This window comes from Triturus cristatus, chromosome 4_1, assembly GCF_964204655.1.
Source record: "Triturus cristatus chromosome 4_1, aTriCri1.1, whole genome shotgun sequence".
NCBI classification, from domain to species: Eukaryota; Metazoa; Chordata; class Amphibia; order Caudata; family Salamandridae; genus Triturus; species Triturus cristatus.
The window spans coordinates 134839181-134855703 of record NC_140585.1 but is presented as its reverse complement, the minus strand read 5'-3'; the positions used below and the strand labels follow the sequence as shown (position 1 = coordinate 134855703).

Here is a 16523-nt window from a genome sequence, read left to right as displayed (position 1 = left end):
TGAATTGGATTGGTGTGAATCTTGTTTCTAGAGGTGGTGACAGGCTTTCAGCTACTTGAATAGGTCAAGCCAGGATTCATAAAACTTATACAACCTATGTGAGTGTGAAAAATTAGCATATGCAGGAAGGAGCAATTTGTACTACTTTCAAAACAGTTTCACTCCACGTCTGGAAACGTCCAGAGCAATGTAGAGCATACAAATGAGCTTTAAACTCATGAGGAAAGAGGTTTGTATGGAAAAAGGAAAACAAAAGCATATCGTACTCATAAAATTCTCAATATATAGATTCCAAAAAAGTGCTTCCAGCGAAAAGAGCTGAAAGAACACTATGGGATGTAAACCTGAATACCTTTCAATAATATGTTCTCCATCCATGCATACCACCTACATGATAAAAATCATCTCAGGTGGACGGATAACAGCGTGGCCTAATGGATAAGGCGTCTGACTTCGGATCAGAAGATTGAGGGTTCGAGTCCCTTTGTGGTCGTTTTTGGCCAATGGTCACACAATCTGCTTTACATTCAGAGTGGAAAAAGTATTTTCCAATACTCTTGTAGTCCTCACTTTCTCATTACTAATCATTAATAAAGTGGAGTACATACTGTAAACTCATTCAGGTTGCATCTTCAGTCTAACTACTTGTGCATTTTAGTGGCATTAAAAAGTGCTTCTATGCCGACGCACTGAATATGTAATAGGTTTGCAGAATTTTGACGTGACAGAATGTGTTTTTAGCTTAAGTGTGTGTAGAAGAACTGCAAGGTGTGTGCCTCTGTGTGCATAGAGTGGTACATGTGTAAAATCTGTATGATTTGGACAGTTAAAGTGCTGATTTTGCCTCCGAGTAAGAAAAGTAATACAAAAAATGTATAAAGGATCGGCACATTGGCTGCCTTTGCTGATGCCCCCGTTGCCTAAATTGTAGTGCAATGGTTAAGTTGCAGAGTGTGGTTGAACTTGGTTAGGAGACTTAGTGCCTCTTTCCGTGTCCTACTGATGATAAGGATGGCTTGATACCATTTTCTAAGCCCACTATATTGAGAAAAGAAGTAAGTGAAGAAGAAGTGTGGAGTCGAAAGTGGTTCTCCAATTTCTCTCCACTTGCTAAAATTGCAAAGTCTCCATTATAGCATAGAAGAGAGCGTTAAAGTCGGGGATGGAAGAGGATGAAAATGGGAAGTTTACTTATAGAGAGAAGTGAGAAATGCCCTGTGTGCACACACCGGTGTCTGACCATAGAATACATTTAAATAATGCCTCTAGAAAAGAGCTATGCATGTGTGCCTCAGTGGCCTAATGGATAAGGCACTGGCCTCCTAAGCCAGGGATTGTGGGTTCGACTCCCATCTGAGGTGATAACAAATATTATCCCTCTTTCTTTTCCAGAAAATTAGGTAGATTTATTACATGCTTCCTCTCGGAAGTTTATGAGGGATTAGGTACTTTGAAACTGTCCCGTTTTACTTGTGTACACTTCACAGTCATGTTAGTGTTCTGAAACTGCAAAGTCGATTTTTAAATGCCTATATTTGTGAGATGCATTTTCGACCGGCCAGAACATATTCTTTTGGAAAAAATGATTTGAATTGGATTAGTGTGAATCTTGTTTCTAGAGGTGGTGACAGGCTTTCAGCTACTTGAATAGGTCAAGCCAGGATTCATAAAACTTATACAAACTATGTGAGTGTGAAAAATTAGCATATGCAGGAAGGAGCAATTTGTACTACTTTCAAAACAGTTTCACTCCACGTCTGGAAACCTCCAGAGCTATGTAGAGCATACAAATGAGCTTTAAACTCATGAGGAAAGAGGTTTGTATGCAAAAAGGAAAACAACAGAATATCGTACTCATAAAATTCTCAATATATAGATTCCAAAAAAGTGCTTCCAGCGAAAAGAGCTGAAAGAACACTATGGGATGTAAACCTGAATACCTTTCAATAATATGTTCTCCATCCATGCATACCACCTACATGATAAAAATCATCTCAGGTGAACGGATGACCGCGTGGCCTAATGGATAAGGCGTCTGACTTCGGATCAGAAGATTGAGGGTTGAAGTCCCTTCAAGGTCGTTTTTGGCCAATGGTCACACAATCTGCTTTACATTCAGAGTGGAAAAAGTATTTTCCAATACTCTTGTAGTCCTCACTTTCTCATTACTAATCATTAATAAAGTGGAGTACATACTGTAAACTCATTCAGGTTGCATCTTCAGTCTAACTACTTGTGCATTTTAGTGGCATTAAAAAGTGCTTCTATGCCGACGCACTGAATATGTAATAGGTTTGCAGAATTTTGACGTGACAGAATGGGTTTTTAGCTTAAGTGTGTGTAGAAGAACTGCAAGGTGTGTGCCTATGTGTGCATAGAGTGGTACATGTGTAAAATCTGTATGATTTGGGCAGTTAAAGTGCTGATTTTGCCTGCGAGTAAGAAAAGTACTACACAAAATGTATAAAGGATCGGCACATTGGCTGCCTTTGCTGATGCCCCCGTTGCCTAATTTGTAGTGCAATGGTTAAGTTGCAGAGTGTGGTTGAACTCGGTTAGGAGACTTGGTGCCTCTTTCCGTGTCCTGCTGATGATAAGGATGGCTTGATACCATTTTCTAAGCCCAGTATATTGAGAAAAGAAGTAAGTGAAGAAGAAGTGTGGAGTCGAAAGTGGTTCTCCAATTTCTCTCCACTTGCTAAAATTGCAAAGTCTCCATTATAGCATAGAAGAGAGCGTTAAAGTCGGGAATGGAAGAGGATGAAAATGGGAAGTTTACTTATAGAGAGAAGTGAGAAATGCCCTGTGTGCACACACCGGTGTCTGACCATAGAATACATTTAAATAATGCCTCTAGAAAAGAGCTTTGCATGTGTACCTCAGTGGCCCAATGGATAAGGCACTGGCCTCCTAATCCAGGGATTGTGAGTTCAAGTCCCATCTGAGGTGATAACAAAAATCCTCCCTCTTTCTTTTCCAGAAAATTAGGTAGATTTATTACATGCTTACTCTCGGAAGTTCATGAGGGATTAGGTACTTTGAAACTGTCCCATTTTACTTGTGTACACTTCACAGTCATGTTAGTGTTCTGAAACTGCAAAGTAGATTTTTAAATGCCTATTTTTGTGAGATGCATTTTCGACCGGCCAGAACATATTCCTTTGGAAAAAATGAGATGAATTGGATTGGTGTGAATCTTGTTTCTAGAGGTGGTGACAGGCTTTCAGCTACTTGAATAGGTCAAGCCAGGATTCATAAAACTTATACAACCTATGTGAGTGTGAAAAATTAGCATATGCAGGAAGGAGCAATTTGTACTACTTTCAAAACAGTTTCACTCCGCGTCTGGAAACGTCCAGAGCTATGTAGAGCATACAAATGAGCTTTAAACTCATGAGGAAAGAGGTTTGTATGCAAAAAGGAAAACAAAAGCATATCGTACTCATAAAATTCTCAATATATAGATTCCAAAAAAGTGCTTCCAGCGAAAAGAGCTGAAAGAACACTATGAGATGTAAACCTGAATACCTTTCAATAATATGTTCTCCATCCATGCATACCACCTACATGATAAAAATCATCTCAGGTGGACGGATAACAGCGTGGCCTAATGGATAAGGCGTCTGACTTCGGATCAGAAGTTTGAGGGTTCGAGTCCCTTCGTGGTCGTTTTTGGCCAATGGTCACACAATCTGCGTTACATTCAGAGTGGAAAAAGTCTTTTCCAATACTCTTGTAGTCCTCACTTTCTCATTACTAATCATTAATAAAGTGGACTACATACTGTAAACTCATTCAGGTTGCATCTTCAGTCTAACTACTTGTGCATTTTAGTGGCATTAAAAAGTGCTTCTATGCCGACGCACTGAATATGTAATAGGTTTGCAGAATTTTGACGTGACAGAATGGGTTTTTAGCTTAAATGTGTGTAGAAGAACTGCAAGGTGTGTGCCTATGTGTGCATAGAGTGCTACATGTGTAAAATCTGTATGATTTGGGCAGTTAAAGGGCTGATTTTGCCTCCGAGTAAGAAAAGTACTACACAAAATGTATAAAGGATCGGCACATTGGCTGCCTTTGCTGATGCCCCCGTTGCCTAATTTGTAGTGCAATGGTTAAGTTGCAGAGTGTGGTTGAACTTGGTTAGGAGACTTAGTGCCTCTTTCCGTGTCCTACTGATGATAAGGATGGCTTGATACCATTTTCTAAGCCCAGTATGTTGAGAAAAGAAGTAAGTGAAGAAGAAGTGTGGAGTCGAAAGTGGTTCTCCAATTTCTCTCCACTTGCTAAAATTGCAAAGTCTCCATTATAGCATAGAAGAGAGCGTTAAAGTCGGGGATGGAAGAGGATGAAAATGGGAAGTTTACTTATAGAGAGAAGTGAGAAATGCCCTGTGTGCACACACCGGTGTCTGACCATAGAATACATTTAAATAATGCCTCTAGAAAAGTGCTATGCAAGTGCGCCTCAGTGGCCTAATGGATAAGGCACTGGCCTCCTAAGCCAGGGATTGTGAGTTCAAGTCCCATCTGAGGTGATAACAAAAATCCTCCCTCTTTCTTTTCCAGAAAATTAGGTAGATTTATTACATGCTTCCTCTCAGAAGTTTATGAGGGATTAGGTACTTTGAAACTGTCCCGATTTACTTGTGTACACTTCACAGTCATGTTAGTGTTCTGAAACTGCAAAGTAGATTTTTAAATGCCTATTTTTGTGAGATGCATTTTCGACCGGCCAGAACATATTCCTTTGGAAAAAATTATATGAATTGGATTGGTGTGAATCTTGTTTCTAGAGGTGGTGACAGGCTTTCAGCTACTTGAATAGGTCAAGCCAGGATTCATAAAACTTATACAACCTATGTGAGTGTGAAAAATTAGCATATGCAGGAAGGAGCAATTTGTACTACTTTCAAAACAGTTTCACTCCACGTCTGGAAACGTCCAGAGCTATGTAGAGAATACAAATGAGCTTTAAACTCATGAGGAAAGAGGTTTGTATGCAAAAAGGAAAACAAAAGCATATCGTACTCATAAAATACTCAATATATAGATTCCAAAAAAGTGCTTCCAGCGAAAAGAGCTGAAAGAACACTATGGGATGTAAACCTGAATACCTTTCAATAATATGTTCTCCATCCATGCATACCACCTACATGATAAAAATCATCTCAGGTGAACGGATGACCGCGTGGCCTAATGGATAAGGCGTCTGACTTCGGATCAGAAGATTGAGAGTTCGAGTCCCTTCGTGGCCGTTTTTGGCCAATGGTCACACAATCTGCTTTACATTCAGAGTGGAAAAAGTAATTTCCAATACTCTTGTAGTCCTCACTTTCTCATTACTAATCATTAATAAAGTGGAGTACATACTGTAAACTCATTCAGGTTGCATCTTCAGTCTAACTACTTGTGCATTTTAGTGGCATTAAAAAGTGCTTCTATGCCGACGCACTGAATATGTAATAGATTTGCAGAATTTTGACGTGACAGAATGGGTTTTTAGCTTAAGTGTGTGTAGAAGAACTGCAAGGTGTGTGCCTATGTGTGTATAGAGTGGTACATGTGTAAAATCTGTATGATTTGGGCAGTTAAAGTGCTGATTTTGCCTCCAAGTAAGAAAAGTACTACACAAAATGTATAAAGGATCGGCACATTGGCTGCCTTTGCTGATGCCCCCATTGCCTAATTTGTAGTGCAATGGTTAAGTTGCAGTGTGTGGTTGAACTTGGTTAGGAGACTTAGTGCCTCTTTCCATGTCCTACTGATGATAAGGATGGCTTGATACCATTTTCTAAGCCCAGTATATTGAGAAAAGAAGTAAGTGAAGAAGAAGTGTGGAGTCGAAAGTGGTTCTCCAATTTCTCTCCACTTGCTAAAATTGCAAAGTCTCCATTATAGCATAGAAGAGAGCGTTAAAGTCGGGGATGGAAGAGGATGAAAATGGGAAGTTTACTTATAGAGAGAAGTGAGAAATGCCCTGTGTGCACACACCGGTGTCTGACCATAGAATACATTTAAATAATGCCTCTAGAAAAGAGCAATGCTTGCGTGCCTCAGTGGCCTAATGGATAAGGCACTTGCCTCCTAAGCCAGGGATTGTTGGTTTGAGTCCCATCTGAGGTGATAACAAAAATCCTCCCTCTTTCTTTTCCAGAAAATTAGGTAGATTTATTACATGCTTCCTCTCAGAAGTTTATGAGGGATTAGGTACTTTGAAACTGTCCCGTTTTACTTGTGTACACTTCACAGTCATGTTAGTGTTCTGAAACTGCAAAGTAGATTTTTAAATGCCTATTTTTGTGAGATGCATTTTCGAACGGCCAGAACATATTCCTTTGGAAAAAATGATATGAATTGGATTGGTGTGAATCTTGTTTCTAGAGGTGGTGACAGGCTTTCAGCTACTTGAATAGGTCAAGCCAGGATTCATAAAACTTATACAACCTATGTGAGTGTGAAAAATTAGCATATGCAGGAAGGAGCAATTTGTACTACTTTCAAAACAGTTTCACTCCACGTCTGGAAACGTCCAGAGCAATGTAGAGCATACAAATGAGCTTTAAACTCATGAGGAAAGAGGTTTGTATGGAAAAAGGAAAACAAAAGCATATCGTACTCATAAAATTCTCAATATATAGATTCCAAAAAAGTGCTTCCAGCGAAAAGAGCTGAAAGAACACTATGGGATGTAAACCTGAATACCTTTCAATAATATGTTCTCCATCCATGCATACCACCTACATGATAAAAATCATCTCAGGTGGACGGATAACAGCGTGGCCTAATGGATAAGGCGTCTGACTTCGGATCAGAAGATTGAGGGTTCGAGTCCCTTCGTGGTCGTTTTTGGCCAATGGTCACACAATCTGCTTTACATTCAGAGTGGAAAAAGTCTTTTCCAATACTCTTGTAGTCCTCACTTTCTCATTACTAATCATTAATAAAGTGGAGTACATACTGTAAACTCATTCAGGTTGCATCTTCAGTCTAACTACTTGTGCATTTTAGTGGCATTAAAAAGTGCTTCTATGCCGACGCACTGAATATGTAATAGGTTTGCAGAATTTTGACGTGACAGAATGTATTTTTAGCTTAAGTGTGTGTAGAAGAACTGCAAGGTGTGTGCCTCTGTGTGCATAGAGTGGTACATGTGTAAAATCTGTATGATTTGGGCAGTTAAAGTGCTGATTTTGCCTCCGAGTAAGAAAAGTAATACAAAAAATGTATAAAGGATCGGCACATTGGCTGCCTTTGCTGATGCCCCCGTTGCCTAATTTGTAGTGCAATGGTTAAGTTGCAGAGTGTGGTTGAACTTGGTTAGGAGACTTAGTGCCTCTTTCCGTGTCCTACTGATGATAAGGATGGCTTGATACCATTTTCTAAGCCCACTATATTGAGAAAAGAAGTAAGTGAAGAAGAAGTGTGGAGTCGAAAGTGGTTCTCCAATTTCTCTCCACTTGCTAAAATTGCAAAGTCTCCATTATAGCATAGAAGAGAGCGTTAAAGTCGGGGATGGAAGAGGATGAAAATGGGAAGTTTACTTATAGAGAGAAGTGAGAAATGCCCTGTGTGCACACACCGGTGTCTGACCATAGAATACATTTAAATAATGCCTCTAGAAAAGAGCTATGCATGTGTGCCTCAGTGGCCTAATGGATAAGGCACTGGCCTCCTAAGCCAGGGATTGTGGGTTCGACTCCCATCTGAGGTGATAACAAAAATTCTCCCTCTTTCTTTTCCAGAAAATTAGGTAGATTTATAACATGCTTCCTCTCGGAAGTTTATGAGGGATTAGGTACTTTGAAACTGTCCCATTTTACTTGTGTACACTTCACAGTCATGTTAGTGTTCTGAAACTGCAAAGTCGATTTTTAAATGCCTATATTTGTGAGATGCATTTTCGACCGGCCAGAACATATTCTTAGGGAAAAAATGATTTGAATTGGATTAGTGTGAATCTTGTTTCTAGAGGTGGTGACAGGCTTTCAGCTACTTGAATAGGTCAAGCCAGGATTCATAAAACTTATACAAACTATGTGAGTGTGAAAAATTAGCATATGCAGGAAGGAGCAATTTGTACTACTTTCAAAACAGTTTCACTCCACGTCTGGAAACGTCCAGAGCTATGTAGAGCATACAAATGAGCTTTAAACTCATGAGGAAAGAGGTTTGTATGCAAAAAGGAAAACAACAGAATATCGTACTCATAAAATTCTCAATATATAGATTCCAAAAAAGTGCTTCCAGCGAAAAGAGCTGAAAGAACACTATGGGATGTAAACCTGAATACCTTTCAATAATATGTTCTCCATCCATGCATACCACCTACATGATAAAAATCATCTCAGGTGAACGGATGACCGCGTGGCCTAATGGATAAGGCGTCTGACTTCGGATCAGACGATTGAGGGTTGAAGTCCCTTCAAGGTCGTTTTTGGCCAATGGTCACACAATCTGCTTTACATTCAGAGTGGAAAAAGTCTTTTCCAATACTCTTGTAGTCCTCACTTTCTCATTACTAATCATTAATAAAGTGGAGTACATACTGTAAACTCATTCAGGTTGCATCTTCAGTCTAACTACTTGTGCATTTTAGTGGCATTAAAAAGTGCTTCTATGCCGACGCACTGAATATGTAATAGGTTTGCAGAATTTTGACGTGACAGAATGGGTTTTTAGCTTAAGTGTGTGTAGAAGAACTGCAAGGTGTGTGCCTATGTGTGCATAGAGTGGTACATGTGTAAAATCTGTATGATTTGGGCAGTTAAAGTGCTGATTTTGCCTGCGAGTAAGAAAAGTACTACACAAAATGTATAAAGGATCGGCACATTGGCTGCCTTTGCTGATGCCCCCGTTGCCTAATTTGTAGTGCAATGGTTAAGTTGCAGAGTGTGGTTGAACTTGGTTAGGAGACTTGGTGCCTCTTTCCGTGTCCTGCTGATGATAAGGATGGCTTGATACCATTTTCTAAGCCCAGTATATTGAGAAAAGTAGTAAGTGAAGAAGAAGTGTGGAGTCGAAAGTGGTTCTCCAATTTCTCTCCACTTGCTAAAATTGCAAAGTCTCCATTATAGCATAGAAGAGAGCGTTAAAGTCGGGGATGGAAGAGGATGAAAATGGGAAGTTTACTTATAGAGAGAAGTGAGAAATGCCCTGTGTGCACACACCGGTGTCTGACCATAGAATACATTTAAATAATGCCTCTAGAAAAGAGCTTTGCATGTGTACCTCAGTGGCCTAATGGATAAGGCACTGGCCTCCTAATCCGGGGATTGTGAGTTCAAGTCCCATCTGAGGTGATAACAAAAATCCTCCCTCTTTCTTTTCCAGAAAATTAGGTAGATTTATTACATGCTTACTCTCGGAAGTTCATGAGGGATTAGGTACTTTGAAACTGTCCCATTTTACTTGTGTACACTTCACAGTCATGTTAGTGTTCTGAAACTGCAAAGTAGATTTTTAAATGCCTATTTTTGTGAGATGCATTTTCGACCGGCCAGAACATATTCTTTTGGAAAAAATGATTTGAATTGGATTGGTGTGAATCTTGTTTCTAGAGGTGGTGACAGGCTTTCAGCTACTTGAATAGGTCAAGCCAGGATTCATAAAACTTATACAACCTATGTGAGTGTGAAAAATTAGCATATGCAGGAAGGAGCAATTTGGACTACTTTCAAAACAGTTTCACTCCATGTCTGGAAACGTCCAGAGCTATGTAGAGCATACAAATGAGCTTTAAACTCATGAGGAAAGAGGTTTGTATGCAAAAAGGAAAACAAAAGCATATCGTACTCATAAAATTCTCAATATATAGATTCCAAAAAAGTGCTTCCAGCGAAAAGAGCTGAAAGAACACTATGGGATGTAAACCTGAATACCTTTCAATAATATGTTCTCCATCCATGCATACCACCTACATGATAAAAATCATCTTAGGTGAACGGATGACCGCGTGGCCTAATGGATAAGGCGTCTGACTTCGTATCAGGAGATTGAGGGTTTGAGTCCCTTCATGGTAGTTTTTGGCCAATGGTCACACAATCTGCTTTACATTCAGAGTGGAAAAAGTCTTTTCCAATACTCTTGTAGTCCTCACTTTCTCATTACTAATCATTAATAAAGTGGAGTACATACTGTAAACTCATTCAGGTTGCATCTTCAGTCTAACTACTTGTGCATTTTAGTGGCATTAAAAAGTGCTTCTATGCCGACGCACTGAATATATAATAGGTTTGCAGAATTTTGACGTGACAGAATGGGTTTTTAGCTTAAATGTCTGTAGAAGAACTGCAAGGTGTGTGCCTATGTGTGCATAGAGTGGTACATATGTAAAATCTGTATGATTTGGGCAGTTAAAGTGCTGATTTTGCCTCCGAATAAGAAAAGTACTACACAAAATGTATAAAGGATCGGCACATTGGCTGCCTTTGCTGATGCCCCCGTTGCCTAATTTGTAGTGCAATGGTTAAGTTGCAGAGTGTGGTTGAACTTGGTTAGGAGACTTAGTGCCTCTTTCCGTGTCCTACTGATGATAAGGATGGCTTGATACCATTTTCTAAGCCCAGTATATTGAGAAAAGAAGTAAGTGAAGAAGAAGTGTGGAGTCGAAAGTGGTTCTCCAATTTCTCTCCACTTGCTAAAATTGCAAAGTCTCCATTATAGCATAGAAGAGAGCGTTAAAGTCGGGGATGGAAGAGGATGAAAATGGGAAGTTTACTTATAGAGAGAAGTGAGAAATGCCCTGTGTGCACACACCGGTGTCTGACCATAGAATACATTTAAATAATGCCTCTAGAAAAGAGCTATGCATGCGTGCCTCAGTGGCCTAATGGATAAGGCACTTTCCTCCTAAGCCAGGGATTGTGGGTTTGAGTCCCATCTGAGGTGATAACAAAAATCCTCCCTCTTTCTTCTCCAGGAAATTAGGTAGATTCATTACATGCTTCTGCTCAGAAGTTTATGAGGGATTAGGTACTTTGAAACTGTCCCGTTTTACTTGTGTACACTTCACAGTCATGTTAGTGTTCTGAAACTGCAAAGTAGATTTTTAAATGCCTATTTTTGTGAGATGCATTTTCGACCGGCCAGAACATATTCCTTTGGAAAAAATGAGATGAATTGGATTGGTGTGAATCTTGTTTCTAGAGGTGGTGACAGGCTTTCAGCTACTTGAATAGGTCAAGCCAGGATTCATAAAACTTATACAACCTATGTGAGTGTGAAAAATTAGCATATGCAGGAAGGAGCAATTTGTACTACTTTCAAAACAGTTTCACTCCGCGTCTGGAAACGTCCAGAGCTATGTAGAGCATACAAATGAGCTTTAAACTCATGAGGAAAGAGGTTTGTATGCAAAAAGGAAAACAAAAGCATATCGTACTCATAAAATTCTCAATATATAGATTCCAAAAAAGTGCTTCCAGCGAAAAGAGCTGAAAGAACACTATGAGATGTAAACCTGAATACCTTTCAATAATATGTTCTCCATCCATGCATACCACCTACATGATAAAAATCATCTCAGGTGGACGGATAACAGCGTGGCCTAATGGATAAGGCGTCTGACTTCGGATCAGAAGATTGAGGGTTCGAGTCCCTTCGTGGTCGTTTTTGGCCAATGGTCACACAATCTGCGTTACATTCAGAGTGGAAAAAGTCTTTTCCAATACTCTTGTAGTCCTCACTTTCTCATTACTAATCATTAATAAAGTGGACTACATACTGTAAACTCATTCAGGTTGCATCTTCAGTCTAACTACTTGTGCATTTTAGTGGCATTAAAAAGTGCTTCTATGCCGACGCACTGAATATGTAATAGGTTTGCAGAATTTTGACGTGACAGAATGGGTTTTTAGCTTAAATGTGTGTAGAAGAACTGCAAGGTGTGTGCCTATGTGTGCATAGAGTGCTACATGTGTAAAATCTGTATGATTTGGGCAGTTAAAGTGCTGATTTTGCCTCCGAGTAAGAAAAGTACTACACAAAATGTATAACGGATCGGCACATTGGCTGCCTTTGCTGATGCCCCCGTTGCCTAATTTGTAGTGCAATGGTTAAGTTGCAGAGTGTGGTTGAACTTGGTTAGGAGACTTAGTGCCTCTTTCCGTGTCCTACTGATGATAAGGATGGCTTGATACCATTTTCTAAGCCCAGTATGTTGAGAAAAGAAGTAAGTGAAGAAGAAGTGTGGAGTCGAAAGTGGTTCTCCAATTTCTCTCCACTTGCTAAAATTGCAAAGTCTCCATTATAGCATAGAAGAGAGCGTTAAAGTCGGGGATGGAAGAGGATGAAAATGGGAAGTTTACTTATAGAGAGAAGTGAGAAATGCCCTGTGTGCACACACCGGTGTCTGACCATAGAATACATTTAAATAATGCCTCTAGAAAAGAGCTATGCATTTGTGCCTCAGTGGCCTAATGGATAAGGCACTGGCCTCCTAAGCCAGGGATTGTGGGTTCAAGGCCCATCGGAGGTGATAACAAAAATCCTCCCTCTTTCTTTTCCAGAAAATTAGGTAGATTTATTACATGCTTCCTCTCAGAAGTTTATGAGGGATTAGGTACTTTGAAACGGTCCCATTTTACTTGTGTACACTTCACAGTTATGTTAGTGTTCTGAAACTGCAAAGTAGATTTTTAAATGCCTATTTTTGTGAGATGCATTTTCGACCGGCCAGAACATATTCCTTTGGAAAAAATTATATGAATTGGATTGGTGTGAATCTTGTTTCGAGAGGTGGTGACAGGCTTTCAGCTACTTGAATAGGTCAAGCCAGGATTCATAAAACTTATACAACCTATGTGAGTGTGAAAAATTAGCATATGCAGGAAGGAGCAATTTCTACTACTTTCAACACAGTTTCACTCCACGTCTGGAAACGTCCAGAGCTATGTAGAGCATACAAATGAGCTTTAAACTCATGAGGAAAGAGGTTTGTATGCAAAAAGGAAAACAAAAGCATATCGTACTCATAAAATTCTCAATATATAGATTCCAAAAAAGTGCTTCCAGCGAAAAGAGCTGAAAGAACACTATGGGATGTAAACCTGAATACCTTTCAATAATATGTTCTCCATCCATGCATACCACCTACATGATAAAAATCATCTCAGGTGAACGGATGACCGCGTGGCCTAATGGATAAGGCGTCTGACTTCGGATCAGAAGATTGAGGGTTCGAGTCCCTTAGTGGTCGTTTTTGGCCAATGGTCACACAATCTGCTTTACATTCAGAGTGGAAAAAGTATTTTCCAATACTCTTGTAGTCCTCACTTTCTCATTACTAATCATTAATAAAGTGGAGTACATACTGTAAACTCATTCAGGTTGCATCTTCAGTCTAACTACTTGTGCATTTTAGTGGCATTAAAAAGTGCTTCTATGCCGACGGACTGAATATGTAATAGGTTTGCAGAATTTTGACGTGACAGAATGGGTTTTTAGCTTAAGTGTGTGCAGAAGAACTGCAAGGTGTGTGCCTATGTGTGCATAGAGTGGTACATGTGTAAAATCTGTATGATTTGGGCAGTTAAAGTGCTGATTTTGCCTCCGAGTACGAAAAGTACTACACAAAATGTATAAAGGATCGGCACATTGGCTGCCTTTGCTGATGCCCCCGTTGCCTAATTTGTAGTGCAATGGTTAAGTTGCAGAGTGTGGTTGAACTTGGTTAGGAGACTTAGTGCCTCTTTCCGTGTCCTACTGATGATAAGGATGGCTTGATACCATTTTCTAAGCCCAGTATGTTGAGAAAAGAAGTAAGTGAAGAAGAAGTGTGGAGTCGAAAGTGGTTCTCCAATTTCTCTCCACTTGCTAAAATTGCAAAGTCTCCATTATAGCATAGAAGAGAGCGTTAAAGTCGGGGATGGAAGAGGATGAAAATGGGAAGTTTACTTATAGAGAGAAGTGAGAAATGCCCTGTGTGCACACACCGGTGTCTGACCATAGAATACATTTAAATAATGCCTCTAGAAAAGAGCTATGCATTTGTGCCTCAGTGGCCTAATGGATAAGGCACTGGCCTCCTAAGCCAGGGATTGTGGGTTCAAGGCCCATCGGAGGTGATAACAAAAATCCTCCCTCTTTCTTTTCCAGAAAATTAGGTAGATTTATTACATGCTTCCTCTCAGAAGTTTATGACGGATTAGGTACTTTGAAACGGTCCCATTTTACTTGTGTACACTTCACAGTTATGTTAGTGTTCTGAAACTGCAAAGTAGATTTTTAAATGCCTATTTTTGTGAGATGCATTTTCGACCGGCCAGAACATATTCCTTTGGAAAAAATTATATGAATTGGATTGGTGTGAATCTTGTTTCGAGAGGTGGTGACAGGCTTTCAGCTACTTGAATAGGTCAAGCCAGGATTCATAAAACTTATACAACCTATGTGAGTGTGAAAAATTAGCATATGCAAGAAGGAGCAATTTCTACTACTTTCAACACAGTTTCACTCCACGTCTGGAAACGTCCAGAGCTATGTAGAGCATACAAATGAGCTTTAAACTCATGAGGAAAGAGGTTTGTATGCAAAAAGGAAAACAAAAGCATATCGTACTCATAAAATTCTCAATATATAGATTCCAAAAAAGTGCTTCCAGCGAAAAGAGCTGAAAGAACACTATGGGATGTAAACCTGAATACCTTTCAATAATATGTTCTCCATCCATGCATACCAACTACATGATAAAAATCATCTCAGGTGAACGGATGACCGCGTGGCCTAATGGATAAGGCGTCTGACTTCGGATCAGAAGATTGAGGGTTCGAGTCCCTTAGTGGTCGTTTTTGGCCAATGGTCACACAATCTGCTTTACATTCAGAGTGGAAAAAGTATTTTCCAATACTCTTGTAGTCCTCACTTTCTCATTACTAATCATTAATAAAGTGGAGTACATACTGTAAACTCATTCAGGTTGCATCTTCAGTCTAACTACTTGTGCATTTTAGTGGCATTAAAAAGTGCTTCTATGCCGACGGACTGAATATGTAATAGGTTTGCAGAATTTTGACGTGACAGAATGGGTTTTTAGCTTAAGTGTGTGCAGAAGAACTGCAAGGTGTGTGCCTATGTGTGCATAGAGTGGTACATGTGTAAAATCTGTATGATTTGGGCAGTTAAAGTGCTGATTTTGCCTCCGAGTACGAAAAGTACTACACAAAATGTATAAAGGATCGGCACATTGGCTGCCTTTGCTGATGCCCCCGTTGCCTAATTTGTAGTGCAATGGTTAAGTTGCAGAGTGTGATTGAACTTGGTTAGGAGACTTAGTGCCTCTTTCCGTGTCCTACTGATGATAAGGATGGCTTGATACCATTTTCTAAGCCCAGTATATTGAGAAAAGAAGTAAGTGAAGAAGAAGTGTGGAGTCGAAAGTGGTTCTCCAATTTCTCTCCACTTGCTAAAATTGCAAAGTCTCCATTATAGCATAGAAGAGAGCGTTAAAGTCGGGGATGGAAGAGGATGAAAATGGGAAGTTTACTTATAGAGAGAAGTGAGAAATGCCCTGTGTGCACACACCGGTGTCTGACCATAGAATACATTTAAATAATGCCTCTAGAAAAGTGCTATGCAAATGCGCCTCAGTGGCCTAATGGATAAGGCACTGGCCTCCTAAGCCAGGGATTGTGAGTTCAAGTCCCATCTGAGGTGATAACAAAAATCCTCCCTCTTTCTTTTCCAGAAAATTAGGTAGATTTATTACATACTTCCTCTCAGAAGTTTATGAGGGATTAGGTACTTTGAAACTGTCCCGTTTTACTTGTGTACACTTCACAGTCATGTTAGTGTTCTGAAACTGCAAAGTAGATTTTTAAATGCCTATTTTTGTGAGATGCATTTTCGACCGGCCAGAACATATTCCTTTGGAAAAAATGATATGAATTGGATTGGTGTGAATCTTGTTTCTAGAGGTGGTGACAGGCTTTCAGCTACTTGAATAGGTCAAGCCAGGATTCATAAAACTTATACAACCTATGTGAGTGTGAAAAATTAGCATATGCAGGAAGGAGCAATTTGTACTACTTTCAAAACAGTTTCACTCCACGTCTGGAAACGTCCAGAGCAATGTAGAGCATACAAATGAGCTTTAAACTCATGAGGAAAGAGGTTTGTATGGAAAAAGGAAAACAAAAGCATATCGTACTCATAAAATTCTCAATATATAGATTCCAAAAAAGTGCTTCCAGCGAAAAGAGCTGAAAGAACACTATGGGATGTAAACCTGAATACCTTTCAATAATATGTTCTCCATCCATGCATACCACCTACATGATAAAAATCATCTCAGGTGGACGGATAACAGCGTGGCCTAATGGATAAGGCGTCTGACTTCGGATCAGAAGATTGAGGGTTCGAGTCCCTTCGTGGTCGTTTTTGGCCAATGGTCACACAATCTGCTTTACATTCAGAGTGGAAAAAGTCTTTTCCAATACTCTTGTAGTCCTCACTTTCTCATTACTAATCATTAATAAAGTGGAGTACATACTGTAAACTCATTCAGGTTGCATCTTCAGTCTAACT

At 39.7% G+C, this 16523-nt stretch overlaps 2 non-coding genes across 2 annotated transcripts; both read left to right on the top strand.

Moving 5' to 3' along the window:
• The first annotated feature begins 1288 nt into the window (after window positions 1–1288).
• Window positions 1289–1361, top strand: TRNAR-CCU (transfer RNA arginine (anticodon CCU)). Its single transcript has one exon. It is a non-coding gene; the product is annotated as a tRNA-Arg (tRNA).
• A 6279-nt stretch (window positions 1362–7640) lies between these two features.
• On the top strand, window positions 7641–7713 carry TRNAR-CCU (transfer RNA arginine (anticodon CCU)). Its single transcript has one exon. It is a non-coding gene; the product is annotated as a tRNA-Arg (tRNA).
• The last annotated feature ends 8810 nt before the right edge of the window (window positions 7714–16523 follow it).